We start from the raw sequence: 25,089 nt of genomic DNA on the forward strand, positions 1-25,089 counted from the left end.
AAGCAGCTGATGTTGTGATGGTAAGTATGATTGTTGAATGCTCTGTCGAGCAATCATGTAGGATTGCTGTCCAGAGAATGGTTGGTTGATTGATCATGTCCTTGACTTGTCATGTCCATTCCCTGCAGTGATTGCTGGACTTCTGGTGATGGCATTTGTTGATGTGACTCATTAATGAATCTATTCTGAGCCAATGTATGTGCCCCAAATCCCAGAGATGGATGAGGTTGTTGGATATTCTGGGATGGCATTTCAGAAACTGGTCTTGCCCTAGTGCTAGCAGGTAAGTGTTGTTCATGCTGAAATATGAGTCGAGGATCATGGTCTGCAGGAGATTGGACTTGATGTATCTGAGGTTGTGATTGATTCAATGTTACATCATTTGATGTTTGCAATTCAGCTGATAAATGGTACTGTTGTGATGCAGATGGATGTATCCCAGGATTCACTGCGTGCTCTGTTGCAGGCTGGCCCTGGAGTGGGTGATGTGAAGCTGGGTATTTTGTGTAGGAGAGACTTGCATGAACTGCTGTGGCAGCTGGGCGATTCAATGTATTCTCTTTGTCTTCTTCCATGTCTCTGAAAAGTTGTTAAATATTGTGGGATTGAAATTTTGACAACTAAAGATCTAGTAGATGTTGACTATGAAAAATCAATAAGTTAGGATTGAAGTACAATTTATTAGTGTCTTTCAACACTTCCATTTATCTCATCGTCTCAAAACGGACGAACTACGAGCAGACCTACAAGCTCGTACGAGCGAAGTACGAGTGACGTAATGTGCCGTACTTTCAAAGTACGAGTGATGTAATGCAGGTCCCAAAATCGACAAAGTGAGCGTCAAGCTGAGCGTGGAAAAACAAAAACAGCGTCGAACTGAGCGTTGAAAAAAAAAGACAAAATAGGATTCGAAATGAACGTAGAAACATGCCAAACAGAATGTCAAAGAGGGGTTCTGAGTACGGGTGCTAAAATATAGCAAATATGCGAAATAAACACGTAATGACTTGACTGATTTCAGCTTGAATATAGCAAGTACGGGAACGAGTTCAAAACGTCTTTCACGTGGGTAGGCCCTAGTAGCACTATATTTATAACACTGTTGACAAAATCTCAACAACAATAAATTGTGGGTTCATCGTAATTGGTATTGCATGCATTAGTGAATTTTCAAAAATGACATTCATAATTGCATATATTTCAACTTGGGTAGCAAGAAAACCGACCACTCTGAGTGACTGGCATTGGGCGTTCGTTCGTGTGCAAACATCGCGTGCAAGTTACAGACGATGGGCGGTACGGTGGGAGTAGGCAATAATAGCGATAAACAAAACGGCCAGTTTAGCCTACCCGGGATATTGTAATACATACGTCATCCACCCTCTGATGTGATTTTCCTCTAATTAACGCCAAATAAATAAATATATTTGTAAAAATACATTATTACGTCGACGCCGACTTCATTGACGTCGACAAATCGACGTCAGCATTTATACTACGACTGATGCCTGGAACTTATCTACCGAACTGAGTGTAGCTAGGTAAGTTTGGAATGTGATGAGTTGGTTTTGAGTGATGTTTTTTGTTGTTCAGGAGCGCGAACGAACGAATTGAATATAGAAGTATCGAGCATCGATATCTTGTATGGCTTCTGCAAGTTCCGCGATGACAAACAGGAATATTGACCCCACAGTGACTTGACTATACCATTATTCAATAGGCGGGGCCGTATTCTCAACAATACACACCAATAACAGTGTGGTTCCGATAATGTGCTTTTTCAAAACTTGAAGTTGAATGCGAGGTCAGAAAAATGTTAATCTTTAAAATCATTGTGAGTAGAGGTCATTTTCAAATAGACTGTACAACATGAGGTACACACGGGTGCCACAAAAACACCCGCCAACTCATAAAATCCTTCATATTATTCATTGTACACTGTGATTAACATAATGTGATGATCAGATTATTTCGAGGTCATAAGCTGACTCGCGAGCTGGGCTCGCCAGGGGCGTAGGAAGCACTTCACGGTTGGGGGGGCAAAGGTAACCTATATTCTGGTGATGAATGAATTACGATCTAAAATTTGCATATATGAATAAATTAAAATATTAAATCATACACGAATAAATTGAAATAATTAAAACAGGCCAAAATCAATCTAAATAGTAAAAAATGTAATGAAAGCACCACTACTTTCAGATACGGCAATGTCTCAATATTTGTGTTTTTATGTATTAGGCCGTGTAAAGAAAATTCTTTGTTTGCTGTCCTTGGATTTTTGAAAAACCTACAAGCCAGCCAGCAAAAAAAACCAAACACACAACATAGATCAATCGCATAAACTTTAACTTTCCCATCGGTTTATGGGTCACAAGTATGAAAAATCATCTGTTACATTTACAATGCAGTGTTTCTTATACTCTTCATTAAGCACGTTGAAAGCAATGCTTGGAAACAAAGGTTATATTTGTATATAAGTACAACAAGCATACTCAGAGTTAGATGACTGTGAGCCTGAACAAAAATTCCATGATAAACAATGGCAATAAACACTATACCAGTACATAGGCCCTAATGTACCACATGTACAGTGTGATAGTAATCAAGTGGTTGTGTTACGCAGATCTATAGTTTGTCTATAGGTTTATGCACTAGGTAGTCATAGGCAAGAGTAAAACTATTAAAATAACAAGATCTCAATTATGAATAAAAAGCATGTTTGCAACAAATGTTAAAGATGCAAATTACGTATTACGACGATTTTACCAAGTTTTGAAGAAAACAAAATATATTTGAATCAACACCTAATGAAGGAACATAAGAACTTCACCGTTTACGCAATGGCTTCAATTTTGCAACGTGTCTAAGTGACATTTGTATATTAATTATGACATGTACATTAAAATCGAGATCTGTATTGATGTTTACGATTGGACGTATATTTCCATCTTTAATTCATATCTATATCATATGATCCAAACCAAGCCTTAAACATAACGTTTAAATCCCGTTCTAAAATAATACGGAAAGGGAATACAAAGGACAAGAGAAAAATACAACAGACAGGGCAGGAGGACAGACAATTGGAGAAGCGTGTCTTGGGCGATGGCAGCTGTCAAGCTTGTCTACCGAGAAATAAAGTCTATGTAGTACCAACGAACTCTGAACATCTCGTGTAGTCAATCGAAGATTACCAGCACCTCTCAGCAAGCTAAGACGAGTCCATGAGTAAAAGCAGGCCAAGATGAGGTAATGAGATAATAGGAGAAAAACGAGTAGTAACAAACAGTTGTTTTGACAACTGTACACTATGTATTTCAACATGTTGGGGTAAGCTTAGAACAAAAAGGTGTTCTTGCAAAACCTGAAAATTCCAAATATAAAACTGCAAAAGTTACTGAGTATAACAAAGTATGTAGTTGTCACTCAGAAAACAAATGCTAAACATCTTGGTAAAAGGTGAAACTACTATCCCTTCCATAAAATTACAATTTTTACAGTAAGAAGAGTGGGTAGCTGAACAAATCATAACAGCCTCGAGTACAAATCCTCCTTTTAAGTGTCAAATAAATACTAGTCCTGATCACTGTTTCTGTTGAGTTAAATGCTCCATTAGCTGTAACTTTAAAGGCTATTTATTCTGAATTTTGTGTATTATCTATTTTTTAGCCGAATTCCAATAGCGCTGATCGCGATGTCAGGTTTGTTACTAAATATAGCTGCACGCGCGACTTCAGACACCGCTGCCTGAAATTCTTACAATTTTTTTCATGCGCGGTCGTTGTTGCAGCTCAGTTGTAGTCTGAGCCATAAATTCATAGGAATTAGTGTGAGTTTTTGTATTCATTATAACACTAGCAGGTTTTGATATCATCGTTCTTGCCGAAATGCGGACTAATAGTTATTTTTGAAGATTTTACGCACTTCCGCCGATTTGAAAACTTTGAGGGAGAATTAACTTGTGAAACGGTCGATTGATCTTCACTTACGGTACACTGCAGTCCGCTACAACAGGAGGTGCACATGTACACTTTACGTACAGCGGTTGATATACCCCTTTAAGATAGGTAATCTGATTTGTATGGAAACGATCGTACGACATTTGCGTTTTTTACGACATAAAGTAAATTACTCATGATTACTGCGACATCGCAAACAAAGGAAGGGCACATCCCGCCGTATTTTCGATCATACGATCTGTTTGTTTTCAGATTTCGTCCAAAAACCTACCCGCACGGGGACGGCAAACAAAAAATTTATTTTACGGCACCTTAACTCCAGTTGTTTGTTTAACTCCCTACATAGCTCTCCAATAGGTGGGACAGCTAGCCGTAGTCAATGTGTATTTGTAAAAGTTGGGGGGCAAAAGTATACCTTTGCCCCCCAACTTCAGCATTGGGGGGCGGCCGCCCCCCCTGCCCCCCCGGTTCCTACGCCTATGCTCGCGAGCCACGCAGGTTTTATGTCTGTGAAATCATTGCACTTTCGAATTCGAAGAAAGTAAAAAGATTTACAACGGCGGTAGGTTCAAGTGCATTACAACCAATCGACGTCTCTTCCTTGATGTTCGGACATTGCAACCTCTTCTTTGGTTCTTCTTTAACAGCTTAATGTTACAATCGACGTCTGCAAAAAAGTCTACCATCGTGGCGTATAATAAGTCAGAGAGTGTCGCGTCGTCTCCAGTCTTGACCCGTACGTACAGACTCGTCCGAAAGTCAAAGCCTAAAAGTATTCCTCCGCACTGCACTGAACCCGCTCTCACGACCAAAAAAATAATCATACGAAGTTCACACCCGCTCCTACTTCCGAGTTTCGAATATACACAGAAAATGTGTCTAAGCGTTCGTTTGTCGTAAAATCCTTTCACATAAACAAAAATCTTTCATCCATGGAATACAACATAGTCCTAGGCGTATTCATAAAAAAATTAGGTCAAAAGGCATGTGTGACTTATAGCTTGCATACGTCACTCGTAATATGAAAGTACGAGCCAGTACTTCTGCTTGTACAATGTCAGTTTCGAGACAATTACATACCTCACACTTCAGAATAATATACTCACATTCACCTCAGAACCAAAATAAAACTTGTGCCTTGCTTTCTCTAAATTACCACATAATGGTGATAATTTTTTAGCGACGAATACGTAACTGAGGAAGCTTATAGAGTTGGGAGAAGCAAAGTTGACGTCACTTCCATCAACAACTTCCGTAAAACTATTTTGTCACACCACGTGATCAGTGTTATCTAACGACTACAGCATACCAGCGCTGCACACTCACTATCAGCGAAAATAGTATCGTGTTGGATTGACATTATAATTGAACTTAGAGCGTACGTGTGAGTGTATTGGCTTACATGAAAATGCGATAGAACTTCTATGCTCGATCAAATTGTTTTTGCTCTGTCGGTGTAAATTACGAGATTGGTGGATGTGGATGGACATCTTGCGTTTGGTCTTTGTCTGACATGCATGTCGTTTCGATCTCCTTTTTACTGTGCAGGGGAGAATGAATTACGTTCCTCATGGGTTTCAAATATGTAAAAAAAAAAATACGAAGTTTTGAGTGATTTACGATTTCATTTGCAAAATTACGAGCGAAAATTTCAGCTTCCCATTTCATCGGCGCGACCGTGCAAGAAACCTCAGTCTCCTACTACCTCCATGATCACATGTTTTTGTAGCCCTGCGTACGATGCTGTGTGTTCCGCTACAGCTAATCGCCCCGCTCACCACAGTCCTGCAAAGACCCGTACGTAGGGTCGGTGACTTCAAATCCATTTTGGGACTTGACGTAAAAAGCCAAATTACTGCCGAAATTCAGCATTCTTGGGCTCAAGTCGTATCCCAGCCTACCTCAGCTACTCGATTCGCTTCCAAAAATGCCAGTCTTCTATTCACTTCTCGTAAATCTCCGTTGATGTCGGCAACTCTCTCGCTAGCCCTGCGTACGATGCTGTGTCTAGACTGGCATTTTTGGAAGCGATCGAGTAGCTGAGGTAGGCTGGGATACGACTTGGGCCCAAGAACGCTGAATTTCGGCAGTAATTTGGCTTTTTACGTCAAGTCCCAAAATGGATTTGAAGTCACCGACCCTACGTACGGGTCTTTGCAGGACTGTGGTGAGCGGGGCGATTAGCTGTAGCGGAACACACAGCATCGTACGCAGGGCTAATGTTGTACCACACGAACATGAAAGGCCTCTGAAACACTCAGTGTGTAAGCGTGTGGAAATTTTCGTAGTGTTTTTTCTCATTTAATTTGGCAAATTATCAGCAAAAACTCAATAATTCAAGGTAACCCTTTCTTCTCAATCGCTTCCTGGAGTTTCAAAGTCATACCAACGAAAATGAGTGAAAAATTTCGGTGCAAAAATCGTGCATCGGCAAGAGTAGAGACTGAGAGTATCCATACAGAAATAGCCCATGATTCGAGCTTGGTTTTCGTGTTTTTCGTTTGAATTTTGGCCAAATAGTCGCTTTTTAGCGGGTTTTGAAATTTTTAAAGCATATAAAAACATTAAAATGACTTTTCATTAACAAACGAAATAAAAAAATTAGAAATTCAATTATTTATCTACAAAATAAAAATATTTTTGGCAAGTGAATCATGCAGCTAAAAAGTGATCAATCAATGTTTTGGACGAGTACGTAGTGTGAGCAATTTTCGTGGGGATTCCTCGACCGTTGGTTCATTGCTGTGGCGCTCGAATACGCACTACGCAGTCAGTTTCTGTGAAACGGGATGAAATTTTCTTTCAGGCGAGGCGTTTCAAGTTACTCTTGAGAAAAGTTACATATTTATTAGTTGTTGTTTTACTGTTTCATGACACATGTTTTTGATTCAATCACTTGTTGACCTGAAAAACAACGATATTTAGTACTCTTTTTCAACAGACTTTTTATAGTAAGTAGCCGCGGTAACAGCTGTCAAAATACTATCGTTTTCAAAGTACATTTTGAGTGAACTTTGTCGATAAACATTCTGGACCATCGTGTAATGCTATGCTTGTCATAATATCTGCAATTGGAGAATTACTTCACATACAATAATTTGTAAATGTAAATCAGTGCTGTTGAAGATTATTTAATTGTCAGGGTGTTGCCAAATCTTGTGTGTATATAAGTATGTCCGGTTCTGAGATGAGCTGTATTGGCATCCAGGGCTCCCGCTACCTATTCGCCAAATGCAAAAGAAAGTTAAAAATGGCTACAAAAATTCCTGTTTGGCTAATGTAGTGGCTATTGAATTCTTACACCTCCTCAACAGAAAACTACACCTAACAATAAAATGTTGTGAGATGTTGAAACAGTTTACCCTCCTTCCTACAAAGTTGCAATGTATTGAAACACTTTACTCTCCTTTCTACAAAGTTACAAATTTCCTGGTACGTAAAACAAACACTGTTGCTGTTCGATACTACAATACATCATGAACGTAACGTCCATGATACATTGAAGCCTGCTTTGCCTCTGTGAGTCCTGGGTCGTCCTTGAGTCTATCGAAAGTTTTACTACCGTACTTTGCTGTATCAAAATTTGGCCTGCAACTACTCAGTTTGATAGTAAAAACCATTACTTCAAAGGAAACTTTCACAAATGGAGTCATAATACAAAGGAAAAGGAGAAAAACTGAGGTTATCTGAAAGGTCAAGTCTAGGTCATCTCATCATGTGATGTCATGCATGAAGACCCCCTAATTACGCAATCATGGTTCACAAGAAACTACCTAGGGTGGTCCAATAGGTGAAAGGTAATTTTGCTGCCTTCCAATTTAAATGGCATTTTGCTGCCTTCCAATTTAAATGGTATTCAGCTTGATTGACTTCCATTCGGCCTACTTTCAAACTGCTATAACTTATACAAGAAATTATGTGATTCTGAATGATTTTAATGTTTTTGTAGATTCCACCAGTTTAATGACCTAGAAGTGAACATCACCAGACATTTCTTGATGATATCAAAATATCAAATGAAAATATATCTGGGCTAAAACTTTTGAGACTGAATTTGTAAATTTACCAAGAATTTTCGGAAGCTAGAGGGGAAACAGACATAACAGTGTGATGGGCGGACCAGAAAGTCCATGGAAATCAAGCAGGTTGTTCTTACATGAACATTGCTGTTTGGTGTGTTGATTTGTAACATCATGTTTCAACACCCAAGGAAACATTTGCAACTTTATAGTCAATGCGACATATTAATAAAATTATTTTAATTTTGTATCGGAATATCACAAAACAATGTTGTGATCATCGCAGTCCAGCTGTTATGAGTAAGCATGTGTACTTGGCTGGACCGATCAAGTTTCTGCAAAAAATCATTTCACTGTCATTGACAAGCTAAAGTGACGTCTTTAATAAATGTGTCCAGTCAATATCCAAAGAAAATCAAGGCCATCAATGACATGAAGAAAGATTGTCAGTCCCCACGAAGTCTGGGGGACTTATAGATATGGTCATGTTCGTCTGTCCGTGCGTGCGTGCGTACGTCCGTCCGTCCGTTCACGCAGACATCAGACTGAGACATGCCCTGGTCAATTTCTTTCAAACTTTGCACAAGGATAGTACCCTACCCCATACAGATGCACGTCGATTTGTTTCACAATGCGATCAAATTTGGCCGTGTTAGACTTGGAGGACTTTTTAGTTTACACCTCCATAGACTCCCATGTATAAGGCAGTTCTCCATAGACTCCCAGGTATAAGGCAGTCCTCCATAGACTCCCATGTAAAGGCAGTTCTCCATAGACTCCTATGTATAAGTCAGTTCTCCGTAGACGCCCATGTATAAGGCCAAGAAAAATAAAAATTTAGTTTCTCATCGTATTCTAGGGCAAAAAGGATGCAGTGACACAGTTTTTAGTCCCCACGGATGAAGTCCAGGGGCTTATAGATAGGGTCATGGTGTCCGGGTCATTGTGTCCGTTCGTCCATCCGTTCGTCCATCCTTTCACACAGATATCTCAGACATTTTGACAAAATGTCACGTGACATTGGTGACCTTTGACCTCAAATATACGTATTTGTCCATAACTCAGTAACCACAAGTGCTACACCCTTCATATATGGTATGATGGGATGACGCCACATACGGTATTATACCTTATTAAATGCACATATCTAATTTTGAGCGAGCCAATGAAGCTAGAGGTCTGATTTTTGGTATATAGGGATAACTTAGCAATACAATTTTTTTTTTGACATGTCACGTGACCTCAATGACCTTTGACCTCAAATATACATATTTGTCCATAACTCAGTAACCACAAGTGCCACACCCTTCATATCTGGTATGATGGGAGACCTCATGACGCCACATACTGTACCTCATTAATTATGTGCATATCTAATTCTGAGCAAGCCAATAGAGCTGGATGTCTGATTTTTCGTATATAGGGATAACTATAGGATAGAAATTTTTTGACAAAATGTCATGTGAACTTGATTTTTTACCTAAAATATACGTTTATGTCAATAAATAAGTCCCACAAGTGCTATGTCCTTTATATTTAGTAGGATGGGAGACCTTATGACAAACACGCTGTACCTCATTTATTATGCACATATCTAATTCTGGGCAAGCGAATAGAGGTAGAGGTCTGATTTTTGGCATATAGGGATTTATTAGCAATACATTTTTTTTTCAAAATGTCACGTGACCTCAATGACCTTTGACCTTGATTATACATATATATATGCATATCTCAGTAACCACAAGTTCTATACCCTTCAATTTTGATAGGATATTAGACCTTAAGATGTCATATCTTGTACCTCATTTATTATGCGCATATGTATTTCTTGGCTAGCCAATACAGCTACAGGTCTGATCTTTTTTCCCAATTTAGAACAATAACTTAGACATGCCTCATGTGTTTCAAATTGGGAACAACGACATAGACCTATGTGCCCATAGATCTCAACATATCAATCCAGTGATACTTCTTAATGACCACATTTCCCTGCCCCATCAAGACTAATACTCCTATTACTATGTCATTGTCAATGACTTGTTTAGAATTATATTTTCGTTTTAAACTACAGTTCTTTGATGCAGTGTGGTCGTCTGGCAATCCATCATCACGGCAGATGTAGTGCATCCAATACACAGTCCACACTGTCCAATCATGCGTGCATGTTTTCCTGTTATAATTCAATAGGGTCAGAATTTTGTAGCAAGGAACATACAAAATCTTGCAGATAAATCAATTTGGATGATCTATGTACATCTATGCAAATTCCAAGTTTGGTGGACATGTGAAAATTATGTTTTTTGCCTTCATTTACAAGATGGCATGTTTACCAAGCTGGACGCTCACTGCTAAAAAATCAATAGGTTTTATTACAGTTTCACATTTCAACCCTTTCTTCGCATCTTTCTCAGCAACATTCCCCAAACCTCTCTCCTTGCATCCTCAGTGTTTTGCCCAGGAATTGTAAAGGTGGGACACAGTGTCCCATGATTGTTAAAATAGGGGGACACTAAGTTACAATGGGGGTCAATGTGTGAGCGAAGAACGCAAAGCAAAGTCAAGTCACCAAGGCAGAAAGGTATTGTAAACATGTAGGGCTGTTGTTTTCCATCAAAAAATTGATATCATGAATACATACATTCATTGTAAAATTAAGATTGCTGGACGTCTCCTATAATGGTTTGTGACAAAGTCATTTTAACTGGTTATATTTACAGTTTTGAATTGTAAAAAAGACATCATCATGATAAAATCAATTTCATGCGCATTTTTCTTTTACGGGAATCCTGCATTACATGTGTTTAACAGAAATAAAGAAGAATGTTTCATTACACTTATGACTCCAGAACTAGAAGTAGTTGAAGACAATAGTTTGATGCACATTGTAACCTGTTTTTTTATTACTGCTATAAAGTTCTCTTCTTTTTATAATTGCTCCAATGACTGACATTTTTCCCTGAAAATTGCAAAAATATAGTTTGAAAACAAATATGTGGGAAAACTCCTTGATCATTATGATAGCAATAGCACATAGCCATAACGCTGTTTTGACAAGCTAGGTGGTTCTTGTTAAGATCAGCTACAATCGAGCTAGGGGGTCTTGACTATATAACGAATTCAGCGTGACCTCGATCTCTAGGTGGGCTGGCTTGCAGACGATCGGAGAGTTTTATGAGACTCCTTCTGGGGAAATTTAAGGCAAATTACTACTTTGAAAGTCAGGGATATAGTGTTTCAACAAAAAATGGGGGGTTGATGATATTTTTAGATGAAGTCATGAGCTTCCAGTACACCAAATACACGTGCAGTCAATTCCGTGTGATGCCATGTGCCCGGGCTAGTATAGTGACTGAAAATTTGATTCTCCGTACTTCACTGTACTAGCATATATTTACATGTAAACGTTTCATTTCAAGTTGTTGGTCAATAAAATTTGCTTTGTGAAAAGTTAGTTGTTCTTTTTACAAGCCTTCCGCTTCCGAAATCATTGTGGTTATTGGGATCGTACGTGGCCCGGCATTTGATTTTTGTCCCCAAGGCTGCAGGGCCGAGTGGACGCACATCGCCTTGCTCATACCATGAATCGTAGACTGTAACAGACTAACTGATTTTTCAAAAGTGTTTACATTGTGACGAAAAAAATAGACTAAATTTTAAATGTTTCATTTTCTCAATAGAGAAGCAATAACTGTACGGGCTATCAAGTGTGTAATTTAATAGCTAAAAATGTAGTCTGTCTGTGGACGCTGGACTTACAATTCTAGCCCTGATTTTAGTGCGTCCCTGTGACCCATGTCCGGTATTTTTGCGGGACATTGTTGCTAATTTTGCGTCAAAAGACGCAAGAACGCACTCTGGGCAAAACACTGCATCCCTACCGCTAAATGCACTGAGGAGCACAGTGTCATCATTGACGCTATTTTTGATAATGAAAGTCATCACAAATTGACCCAATGCATGAAGAGTGTACACACTAACATTATGAATACCATGATTGAGAAAATGCACATTAATGTTGTGAATTGGTGACTGTGTTTCTATCGTGGCGTTGATGAAAAAAGGTATACCAAGTTAAGATTGCTGACTTGGCTTTGTGCGGGAGGGAGCAAAGTGTGTCAGGCCCAGATACAGAACATTGTCAGGGTACAAAATAAAATGCATTTTTGAAAATGTGCCCCTTATGTACTATGAAGCATATAGTTTTCAGTTACATATCTGAGATTGAATCATAAAATACATGAATTGATCACGGGATAAGGCCCTTTTAATCATTGCTAGAGTTTAAAAACTTCAATGAATATATGATCATGAATACAGTTGATAAAAATTTTATTTCTATTATTTGTTTCCTTACAAAAGAACCCTCCTGCACTAAAATCCTGAATGACAATCAGTATTAATGCCAAATTCATGTAGTTGTATTACAGGCCCTCTTATTAAAATGAAGATGAGTATTGTTGATAAAAATTTAATATTTCTGTCATGGTTTTATACCTTTTAAAAGTACACATACTGCACTGAAATCCTGAATGATCATCAATATCTATGCCAAATTCACGTTTTCGCAGTAAATATCCTCAAAATATTGTCAATACAGTAACAGCTGTAGCATTACACAGTAACTTGATGAGCGGTCACAGTACTGCCTCCACAGTTTCTCTGAATAGAAAGTAATTGGAAGGGGACAGACTATAATCATCAAAGCAGTGCACAGGTCTTTGAATGGCTCACGTTTCCTTCACTGCTGCTTCTTGATTTCCAAAATTTCTATCAAATTAGGGCTGGTCAATTGGTCAAGTATCAAACCTAACTTGTTTTATAACCCTAAGCTATGCAAAATATAAAGCCTGGGCCGTCAAGAAACAATGCCGGATTGAGCATTGAGGCCATTTTTGACCTAAGCCCATTTAAAAGGCAGTATATCTGATTTATTTGGGTTATGCAATTCAAAATTAGCTCATGAAACTTGCAACAGGGGTTGTCCGTCGTCATTAACATTCATTGGGTGCGGCCACAAGAGCCAATAGGCCAAACAACCCACGGGTGTAAATGCGCATAGATGAATGTGTATTTCCATACGCGTTTGTGAGTTGGTTTGTACCGCAATCACGTGATCTCTTGGGCGTACTTAGTCTGTAGAACGCATCCTTTTATTCTGTAGCAGAACCATTGCCTACACAATTCAGCAAGAATAGAGTGCAGTTGGATACTTTAAAGTATACAATATGATAGAAATATTAAAATGTTTTATCACTGTACACTAATTTTACATAATCATGAATTTATTGATATTTTTGCACTCTTTTATGACTAACAGCACCCTATCCCCTTTGGCTCCGATAAGTATAAAAGGGCCAAGATACAAAATAAAAGATGCATTGAAAACACTATTTCCTCCTGCAGTTTGTAGAGATTTGCATAGGCAAATTTTAGTTACATATCTGAATTTTTAAGATATCAGTAACGTTGTCCATGAAATTAGAAACAGTGTTCTCCCATGCACTTTGAAGAAATTTCAACAGGGGCATAGGAAGCACTTCACGGTTGGGGGGCAAAGGTAACCTAAATTCTGGTGATGAATGAATTACGATCTAAAATTTGCATATATGAATAAATTAAAATATTAAATCATACACGAATAAATTTAAATAATTAAAACAGGCCAAAATCAATCTAAATAGTAAAAAATGTAATGAAAGCACCACTACTTTCACATACGGCAATGTCTCAATATTTGTGTTTTAATGTTAGGCCGTGTAAAGAAAATTCTTTGTTTGCCGTCCTTGGATTTTTGAAAAACCTACCAGCCAGCCAGCAAAAAAAACAAAACAAACACACAACATAGATCAATCGCATAAACTTTAACTTTCCCATCGGTTTATGGGTCACAAGTATGAAAAATCATCTGTTACATTTACAATGCAGTGTTTTTTATGCTCTTCATTAAGCACGTTGAAAGCAATGCTTGGAAACACAGGTTATATTTGTATAAGTACAACAAGCATACTTAGAGTTAGGTGACTGTGAGTCTGAACAAAAATTCCATAATAAACAATGGCAATAAACACTATACCAGTACATAGGCCCTAGTGTACCACATGTACAGTGTGATAGTAATCAACTGGTTGTGTTACGCAGATCTATAGTTTGTCTCTGACGGAGGTTTATGCACTAGGTAGTCATAGGCAAGAGTAAAACTATTAAAATAACAAGATCTCAATTATGAATAAAAAGCATATTTGCGACAAATGTAAAAGATGCAAATTACGTATTACGACGATGTTTACGAAGTTTTGAAGAAAACAAAATATATTTGAATCAACACCTAATGAAGGAACATAAGAACTTCACCGTTTACGCAATGGCTTCAATTTTGCAACGTGTCTAAGTGACATTTGTATATTAATTATGACATGTACATTTAAGATCGAGATCTGTATTGATGTTTACGATTGGACGTATATTTCCATCTTTAATTCATATCTATCATATGATCCACACCAAGCCTTAAACATAACATTTAAATCCCATTCTAAATAATACGGGAAAGGGAATACAAAGGACAAGAGAGAAAAATACAACAGACAGGGCAGGAGGACAGACAATTGGAGAAGCGTATCTTGTGCGATGGCAGCTGTCAAGCTTGTCTACCGAGAAATAAAGTTTATGTAGTACCAACGAACTCTGAACATCTCGTGTAGTCAATCGAAGATTACCAGCACCTCTCAGCAAGCTAAGACGAGTCCATGAGTAAAAGCAGGCCAAGATGAGGTAATGAGATAATAGGAGAAAAACGAGTAGTAACAGTTGTTTTGACAACTGTACACTATGTATTTCAACATGTTGGGGTAAGCTTAGAACAAAAAGGTGTTCTTGCAAAACCTGAAAATTCCAAATATAAAACTGCAAAAGTTACTGAGTATAACAAAGTATGTAGTTGTCACTCAGAAAACAAATGCTAAACATCTTGGTAAAAGGTGAAACTACTATCTCTTCCATAAAATTACAATTTTTACAGTAAGAAGAGTGGGTAGCTGAACAAATCATAACAGCCTCGAGTACAAATCCTCCTTTTAAGTGTCAAATAAATACTAGTCCTGAGCACTGTTTCTGTTGAGTTAAATGCTCCATTAGCTGTAACTTTAAAGGCTATTTATTCTGAATTTTGTGTATCAACTATTTTTTTAGCCGAATTCCAATAGCGCTGATCGCGATGTCAGGTTTGTTACTAAATATAGCTGCACGCGCGACTTCAGACACCGCTGCCTGAAATTCGGACAAATCTTTTCATGCGCGGTCGTTGTTGCAGCTCAGTTGTAGTCTGAGCCATAAATTCATAGGAATTAGTGTGAGTTTTTGTATTCATTATAACACTAGCAGGTTTTGATATCATCGTTCTTGCCGAAAATGCGGACTAATAGGTATTTTTGCATATTAATGACACAAAACTGACGCTATTGCATACTAAAATGCTAAATATTCTGCTTGTCAAGACAGCAATGCCGAATGGCCATTGCTATTTTGAAAACTGAATTCTAATCCGGACTTATAAAATTCCAAATCGTTTTTTAGCAGAAAAAAATGTTCAAAGTAAGGGCAACTTCCACCACGTACGAACTATTTGGAGCATTCAACAACGACACAGAACATTTTCACCGGCGGTACCTGCTTGCCACGGTGCAGATCCAACATCGTGATCAATCGCGGATCGTGGAAAAGCTGATGGAAATTCAGTTCCGTTCCTTATTCGAAGCTAAACCAGTCAAGAATTGTTTTTGATCCGTCTTGTATGGAGACCAAAAAGATTTTACGCACTTCCACCGATTTGAAAACTTTGAGGGAGAAATCAACTTGTGAAACGGTCGATTGATCTTCACTTACGGTACACTGCAGTCCGCTACAACAGGAGGTGCACATGTACACTTTACATACAGCGGTTGATGTACCCCTTTAAGATAGGTAATCTGATTTGTATGGAAACCATACGACATTTGCGTTTTTGCGACATTAAAGTAAATTACTGCGACATCGCGAACAAGGAAGGGCACATCCCACCGTATTTTCTATCATACGATCTGTGTTTGTTTTTCAGATTTCGTCCAAAACAACCTACCCGCACGCGGACGGCAATCAAAGAATTTATTTTACGGCGCCTTAACTCCAGTTGTTTGTTTAACTCCCTACATAACACTCAGCAATAGTTGGGAAAGCTAGCCGTAGTCAATGTGTATTTGTAAAAGTTTGGGGGGGGGCAAAAGTATATCTTTGCCAACCCCCCCAACCCCCCAACCCCCCCCGTTCCTATGCCTATGTTCAAGGTATGCCATTGATAATTTTAGTATTTTAGTATTATCAAATTCGACATGATATAACAAGATTGAAAAATAAAATGTACTGCTGAAAACTGATCTCTTGGGCATATTTGAATAGAATTGTAACATTGTTGTATATCTGAACGTAAATACTCAAATTCATACAGTACACTGTATTCTTTATTAAAAAAGTAAAAATATTTTATTTTTGGAAAAGTCTTTCACTTAAAGACACTAACAACTAGAATATAATTGGTCAAGTGACTTTGTTCATCAAATTATTCATTTTTGTTTTATTTTGACCATTAAATTATTAGCCCTTGTGAAATATCTAGTTTCTAATCTTGGAAAGTCACAACTCTAACTCTAAAGTTACCATCAGTTAAAGTGTTTTAAGACTCACTTCTTCAGTTGTAGATAGCACTTTTTGGCAAGATGACCATTGCTGACTAAAAATCATAGCTAAAAATCAGAATCGTAAAAGTACAAGACATTCAATGGTTCAAATGGACATCAAAATATGCTCACCAAAAAGAGTGCTAATACCCTCAGAAATACACAGTAACAGGCACAATTGGATTTCAAAAACAGTGCTCAGAAAACAACATTCTGAGTCAATCAATGGTTCTTTTACCGGATCCATGATGCAGTGCGAGCTAGGGTATACAAAGTGTATGTTACTCATACAACTTTTAAGCCGTAGGGTACACGCAGGGTACGTTACTCATAGAACTCTATGGCAGGTTACACTCTGACCTATATTTTCGTTGCTGATGGTTAGATTGTATACGGGGCATTATTTGGTATTGCAAATTTGTGTCATCTTCTGTGGTAATCCGTTGTACAACATAAATTAGTATGTTTTCGTAGTTTTGAGTGTGTATAATATACGGTGTTTGATATAGCCATTGCAATGCATTATGGGATTACTGGGAAATGGTTGATTGATCACATTTATGAATTTGGCTCAGCCAAAAATTACCCTTCTTAAAATTACAAACCATCGTACTCCCAGTAAAATAATTTAACTGGTATAGTGAACTAGTTGTTATATCAAACCCAGTACTTACCTTGAAGTTGTGCTGCTCCATTTTAGTTGTCTGCAGTTTTCTTAGTAGGGTTTTTCTTTTTATTCTTTCTCATTTTTTCATCTGTCTGCCTCTTCTTAATATCTGTCATGCATGGTCGTTGAATTCTACCTCAAAAACAGCTGTGAATGAAATGTGTAGTGTAAGCCAATATAAAGATAGTTTCGAAAACCATAGACAATGAGAAAAAACAGAAAACTGATACCACAGGGTACCCAGACATCTGGTTGTTGTTGTTTGTATTGTTGTTTACGCTTATTAGTCATGTTTTTGTTGACCAATGAAATTCAACGAACATAACTATTGTGTTGTTGTTGTTGGTTCAAACGTAATGTGGATGTCATAAGAAACACTACAACGAGGACACTATCATTATTGACCTCCCTGCCAACGTACCAGTACACTCTCTTCATATGAAGAGAGTGTACGCCCAGCGCCCCTGAAATGGTGCCAGTCACACCTTAGAGATACAAGTAGAATACATGAACTGTGAAACCCCCTAAATTTTTGGTAAGGGGATAATCTCCTTGTTGATGCTATCCTGGATGAAATGACAAACAATGGTAACCTGGGAAGTGAGACATTACCAGTGTCTGATCAGTGGTTATAAAGAAGATTCTTGACCAAATATGGGATTTTTTAGCTCATTTGCATACTTTTGACAATATTAGGGCAAAAAATAGCTAGCAGGGGGGATTGTGTGTATTCATGCAGCTTGACCTCACTAGATATTCTGTAGACTTGCCAATCTTCACCAAATCACGGTAATTATGAACACCTTGAAAATGTCTGACGTTTGACCACATTGACCACATTCACTATATGATAAGAATGACTGGTAAGAACAATTGATAAGAAGTTAGTTGGCAGCATATCATCGCTGTTTAGCACAGCTTCATTTTCCAAACAAAGCTCACCATCAGAACTTTCAGACTCAAGCTGTCGGTCACGATCACTGTCAGTTGAATCAGAATTGATTCAAACTCAGGCTCAACCATACAATGTACAGCCAATGATACATTCATTGTTTGAAGAATTCTCCATGTTACAAGAAGGGAAGAAACATATTCAGGGTTCAAGTACTGTCCCAAACGCAAAGCAAGCTTTTCATGAACTTTGACCAAGTTGCAGAAAGCCAAAGGCGCTAGGCTTGTATGACACTTCCATCTATCAGTCTCCCTCAACGACAGCCTAATGCCACACAAACTAGAGAATGCAGGTAAATCCACATAATGGATTTTGCATCAATTTTTATGCAGATTCTATTGTTCTAAGATATTTTTTCTAACGTCCTCCTTTGAGCAAATTAAGCAAAACTTAGGCGAGACTGAAAGATCCCTCGGATCGCTCAGCCCTTTCAGACACAAGCTGACCTGAGCTGTTCTGAGCTGATGGATCTTTCAGTCTAACCTTTGGCATGTTGGGAAATAGACACCTTAACATTATTGAAAAAATTCAAATTTAAATATATGTTCAGTTTATTGCGGCTAAAGTAGGTTTGAGGATGATAATGGTACCACCTGAAATTTTATAAAAAATAGAACAGGTTGTATTCAAATTCCAGTGGAATGCATGGAACAGTCCCTTCAAACTACCGGTACCTCCATGGCTCTGGTGTACACCTCTGATATACCATGATAATAAGAACAACATCTAGTACAAAGTCAAAGTCAAATTTCCCCTTAGTACCATGGCTGTAAATTGAGATTATTAGACCTGGACAGACTCACCTCAAGTATTTGTCTTCAATAAACAAAACAGACATCTGTTCACCATTCTGAGGTGTTCATTGATTCACTGACAAGTACAATATAGTGTACTCCATGGAAATGATCACAGGTATAGGAGAACAGAACTGAACATGAGTGTGTATGTGAGCAGGCTATCAGGTGCAATTGAGGGCGCTATTACATACGTGCACAGGCAAGGAATCTCCTGGTCTCTGATAAGTGGTATCATGCCAAACTGATGATGTCATACCTGCCATAGACAAGGCACAGTAGTTTATAATTGCGGCAGTAACTCCAATGTATTATGATTACCACTTCTATAATAGTGCCCATAGATTTGTTACCTCCATACACATTCAGGGCACTTAGTCCCTCCATCAGTACACCGTGCTTTCAGTTTTGTTCGCTGCAGCATAGTCCCTCAATCACTAGTCAGGAAACACCAGTAGTTTCTTGTGCAACTTTTTATTTACAATGTAATTTTTGCTGGGCAAAGTACATTTTCACAATTTTCATATTGTTGGTCTATAATATTAAAGGTCATCGAGACTGTTTACCTTCAACAGAGGTTAAACTTTAATTTTTTTCAAGTTTTGTGCACACTGCAATTAAATGTAACAAGTGTAAGAGTTACAGAATTGCTGCCGTGCATTGTAATCACTCAACAAAGGTTGTGAAATCAAACAGTAAATGAGAGAGTTCAAAGTCCATTTTGAAGTTGGCATTTTTTATTTAACACAATAATTAAAGAATAATACCTCATTCCATTTTCAAAACAATGAATCACCAATTCATCCAAGTTGTTCACCTCTCGTTGACGAGAAAAACGGATGATAAATTGCGAGACCAATCCATATCATGCATTGCCATGCACGATCCTCTTGCCAGTCCAGTGGTAAATTCACAATATGGATGCACGACTGGTGCAGTGCACAGTGGCCTGAGTGGGGGACTGTACACTGGCTGCAGTTTTGTTCCCCAAACAAAAACAACGATAAGACCACCTATTACTGTAACTCTATAAATGACGATAGCATTTTACTTACCTGTGTGCTCTAATGCTAACAAATATACCGCTGTTCTCTGGCGTTCGGCAACAGTTGAGCAGTTTTCGCCTTCCTTCCAGTTCCGTCGAAGGGCGCAGGAGGTCACATAAGGTCACAGTCCGAGATTGCTCTGCGCATGCGTTCTCAATAATGTACCGATATCGACAGCCCAAGCTGCCGCTGCCGAGGGTGGCGATCGCTCTGGCCTTGGCCACTGCAGGAATCTCCCCGGAAATCTCAAATCTCGCCAAATTCACCCCACTTTGATTAGTATTTACTGTATCTTTTAGGTCCATATGTTTCTGAGTGCTATTTTTTTACATTTTCTGTCTTTATTCCGCAATAACTTGGCAAATGTTTTGCTTTCAAAATATGTATCTGTTTTCAAAGTTTAGTGCCTTTTTATTTCAGTGGCAATTTTAATGTGCTCTCTCACCTCCACTGGGTCGTAGAGCTAATAAAGTTGTTGTTGTTGTTGTTGTTGTTGTTGTTGTTGTTGTTGTTGTTGTTGTTGTTAGACGATTACATCGTCCGGTCCGCACGGCTTGGTCCTAGTAGGTCGTCATAGTATTGTTTCAATGGAGGGTCTCTGCCTGGGGAAAATCCTTGGCTATTGCGAAGTTGGTAAAATAGAGGAATGACTGTAGACCAAGATTTCTCGAGGCCTATGGTCTGTGACTTAACGTTATACCTTCAAGATAGAATGGGCCTCTGGGACAGATACTCGGACACTCAAACTTTTACAGCGAAAACGGAGTCAGCGAGGACTCTCTGTTGTGCCGCGCAACAAAATAAACGCAGCCGGCCACTGTCACGATCGTTTTTTCAGACAGAACACCCAAAGTAAATGTCATCAAAGGCAAACAGCCAATTCAATCAATCCCACAAATCAAACAAAAGATTCAATTTGTATTCTTATTGCAACAAAAAGTTCCTCATGATGAGTTGAGGACCAAGACATTTTGGTCATTGATTGCCACATCAAATTTAAGAAGTCACCTCACTATCGAAATAATTTGTGTGTCCACTTTGAATCTCTTGATCACCCCGGTAATTAAGGCCAAGAATAAAATATTTATTTCTGGTCCTTAACGTTTTGCAAAAGTGATGCTGTGATGAGATTTTCTTTCCCCTGGCCGAAAAAAATTTACGAACCATTCCGGTTGATTTATTTGATGATCAGAAACAAATCCATTTCTTTTCTTCCGTTTTGTTCTTCACTTTAGATAGTGTATCTTCATATACAGTCACGTACATTCAATGTCGACGTCCTCACAAGTTCATTGTTTGGTCAGATAAGAGCCAACGTGTCGTCTTAATAGGCCCAGTGATTGTAAGAGATCTTCGAAGTTTTTAAGTCTATTACTGGAAATCTAGTAACTTTTTCTATATCTACATTATTTGAAATGTGTATAAGTAAAATAGTATTTTCTTGACATTGCAATCACTAAATGGTTTTCGAAAATTTAAACATAAATGATGTAATCTTTCGATACTATTTTAGGTTATGTTTGATGCAAAGTGATCAAGTTTTCACAACAACATATCTGTCGTTCCCTTACAAGGTATTGGATTATGTGTAGCTGTATGTTACCCCTAAAACCGATCTGCTAATGCTGAACATCTGATAAATATCATAACCAGATCACCTATAAATCGCCATCAAAGGAACTAATCAAGTTGATGACACTAGAAAACAGGAAGTTGTATTAATTGCAGACCAAACAAGAGGAGCAGCTATAATCAAATTTGTTGGCTACACTCCAAGCTCTTTTACGTCCTTAAAATGATGACGTAGTAGCGAAAGGCACTTCTCTACTCTCTGCAAAATATTACATTTACATTCAAGGTGCTCTGTGGAATCTTTCTATCGGTAAGGGTCCTTTTGCAGATTAAAATAACGTTTCACGGAGAAAAAAAACGATACATCTGTACATACACACAAAAAGCCAGAACTGGCGCGTTGATCTTTTTCAGAAATACACTGGGTTGGCTAGTCGACTGTCTCTGGTGTCTTTTCCGATGTGTTCATGGCGTTGAATGGTTTCCCGTCGCATTGCAAACTTGTACAATCTGCTATTGTTACGTCTACAGACATTTCTCAAACACACCTGGACAGATTTCATTTAAATTTGGTACAAAGACAGTGCATTGTAAGGCGCACATGTACATCAATTTATTTTGCGGTACGATATCTTTGACCGCATGTTTTGTTTTGATATTCAAGTCCAGATCCATAATGCAGACATGCTTGAACCGATTTCAATTAAATTTGATATAAAAAGGATAATGTATATGAAATACATATGCATGTTATTCTTGTGTTGCAATACTTTACAAAGTAGACAGGCCCTGGCCCACTTCAATGTTGCTTGGCTTTCTTTAGGCATGCATGCGCTGAATGTGTTCACCTTATGATATACGACAGTCTGCCAAATTATATTTCTTCGATTGCGCGATATTTTTACCATTCACGCAACAGTCTGCTGACATTATTCCTTCAATTTACTGTTTTTATTTTATATGACCACAAAGTTTGGGCAAGTCTAGTTACAAAAAAGGCAACGGGAACTTTTCAATATGTTAAGAAACTTTGCCACCAAAGAAGCACGTTATAGTCTCCAGTAACCCAGTAAGAATAGTTAAGACATTTTCACGCACGTAAAACAACAGTCAAGATTTCACAACTAAAGTACACATGGTTTGTGCAAAGGCTATAAGACCGTAAACATTAAATAAAGTCCCAAAAAACTAAAAACCAGAAGAAATTCCAATTTTCAGAGGTGTAGCTTAAGTACAAACAATAACAGCAACAAAAACGAAAATATATCATTTGAATGCTCCAGGTACAGACATTACATCAAAATAAGCGACATCGAAAAGCTCTGATATCAAACGTGGATCTTCTATATGCCGGCGGTGGGTTTATCTATCTTGGCGTCTCCCTCCTTTAATTTTAAGCATCACATCTCAGAGATAAGCAATCTGATTAAAATCAGATGTAGAGTACGGCGACATCTATTTTTACGCGGTATTCTTGCCGAGATTGAATGCCGCGTAAGTATAGACGTCGCCGTACTACATCTGATTTTAATCAGATTGAGAGATAACATAACTTACTTGATAGAATAGAGAGCTGAGATGACCCAAGTTAAATGATTGTCAATAATATCATATCATAGTATCTTTAATGTACATAGCAAGTTCGTCAACTTTGGTCTAGTCAATACAGATAAATATCTCTGATTATAGGAAAGTTCATTAAATGTACAATATCACAACGGAGTCGATATACAACAGTGTTTCTCGCCCCTACTTCTCACAAACGCGAACAAAAGTTGCCAGGTGGTACCGGTCTTTTGTGTAGTGACCAATCACAAAAATAGCTTTTTCGGTGCAAAATGACGATGGTCAAAAATGGGGAAAACCTGCACAATCGCTTAACTTTTTATAATGTTCCCTTTTCTCTCAATAGTTGTTGACATAATTGATCAGAGCTCAACATATGCAAAAATCAGAAAAAATGACAATATTCCTTAATTGACAGGTATTGAGCCAGATCTTTACTGAAACCTTCAAAATATGTGAAAAGACGGCCCATTTGTTGTTGAGAAATATGGCAGGGATACTTTAGGACCCCTCTAACTCAAAAAGTAGCAGGGGAGTCTCCCCCCTCAGTTGATATTTGTTTGCACAACTGATCAGAAAGAAGTATGCAAAAATCAGAAAAATGACAATATTCCCTGACAGGTTTTGGGCGTGTCCTTTGCTGAAATTATCAAATTGCATAAGAAAAAAGTCCCATTTTGCAGTTGAAACACATGGGGAAGGGATACTTTAGGATCCTCTAACTCAAAAAGTAGCACCGGACCCCGTTTTTTTTTCGGAATATTTTTGATATCATTGATCAGAGCACAACATTATGCAAAATTTAAAAAAAATACTTGGCGCTAAAAGTATACCTCAAGGCTAGGCGGAGTGTGGACGAAGGCCAGAAGCAGAGAATGGGGTCTTGGCTACACAACTCTCGTGAAATGCATTCGCTTTGCCACGCTCAATGCAACAACTCTCGTAGAGGACGTAGCATCGAGTACGATTCAAAGCCAATGCCTTTCACTCCGAATGCGAGGTGCTAATTTTGGCCCTGATTATGTGCCACAAACGACGACAAACAAATTTGTTCAGTGAAGATAGACACATGCCCACTGCCTTTGTTGCAGACTCCCTGGCCGTGTTTTTTATGCACTGCTTATCTCTCCACGGTGCGCATGAAGAGATATTGCGACACAAAGAGTTTACATCTAATGATATTTGTCACACGAAGTTCCATATCTGTGCAGAAGTTATTTGGTTTTGAATACATATGGCCAAAAATTATCAAAGTAAACTATATATAGGCCCCTATAGAGCGTCTAAAGGATGTCATCAGGTCGTGGAATAGGATGTCACTAAGTTCGACGCCAAAGCCTACAACATGTATACGTATTGAAACAGATAAGTGTGATATACTAGCTGTCAGTTGCATTCTTTAATTATTTTTTATCGCGTTTGGGGACACCGTGTTTCGAAGAATATAGGCCTAAGCGTCCATCTCAACCTGGGACCATCATCATCCGATTCAGTCGGATGATTTGTAGAGCAATCACCGATTGACAGTCAGTTCACACCTCAATGAAGGTATCTTTCATATGGAAATGATTTCGAACCTACAGCGTTTGTGCCGGGGAATTTTGGCAAAATACTGGTCCCAGTCTCAACGTGGCGCATGCGCCTGATCAAAGTAGGTTTGACCGTGCGAAGACAACACCGCTCGTGTTTGCGTGCGATTATTTGCTGAAAGTTTGACTTCCCACAGTGCTATGCGGGCTTTTCCCCAGGCAGTGCAGCGAGCATGCACAACGCAACGACCGGTTTCCCCAAACTGTTCCAACC

General features: G+C 38.4%; 1 long non-coding RNA gene across 1 annotated transcript; it reads right to left on the reverse strand.

Annotated features, from left to right (window-relative positions):
- Positions 1–87: 87 nt before the first annotated feature.
- LOC139117339 (uncharacterized) lies at positions 88–20,249 on the reverse strand. Its single transcript, XR_011548501.1, has 3 exons — positions 20,158–20,249; positions 17,364–17,503; positions 88–579 (listed from the first exon to the last, which is right to left on the reverse strand). It is a non-coding gene; the product is annotated as an uncharacterized lncRNA (long non-coding RNA).
- Between the last annotated feature and the right edge of the window lie 4,840 nt (positions 20,250–25,089).

This window comes from Ptychodera flava, chromosome 18 (assembly GCF_041260155.1).
Source record: "Ptychodera flava strain L36383 chromosome 18, AS_Pfla_20210202, whole genome shotgun sequence".
NCBI lineage: Eukaryota > Metazoa > Hemichordata > Enteropneusta > Ptychoderidae > Ptychodera > Ptychodera flava.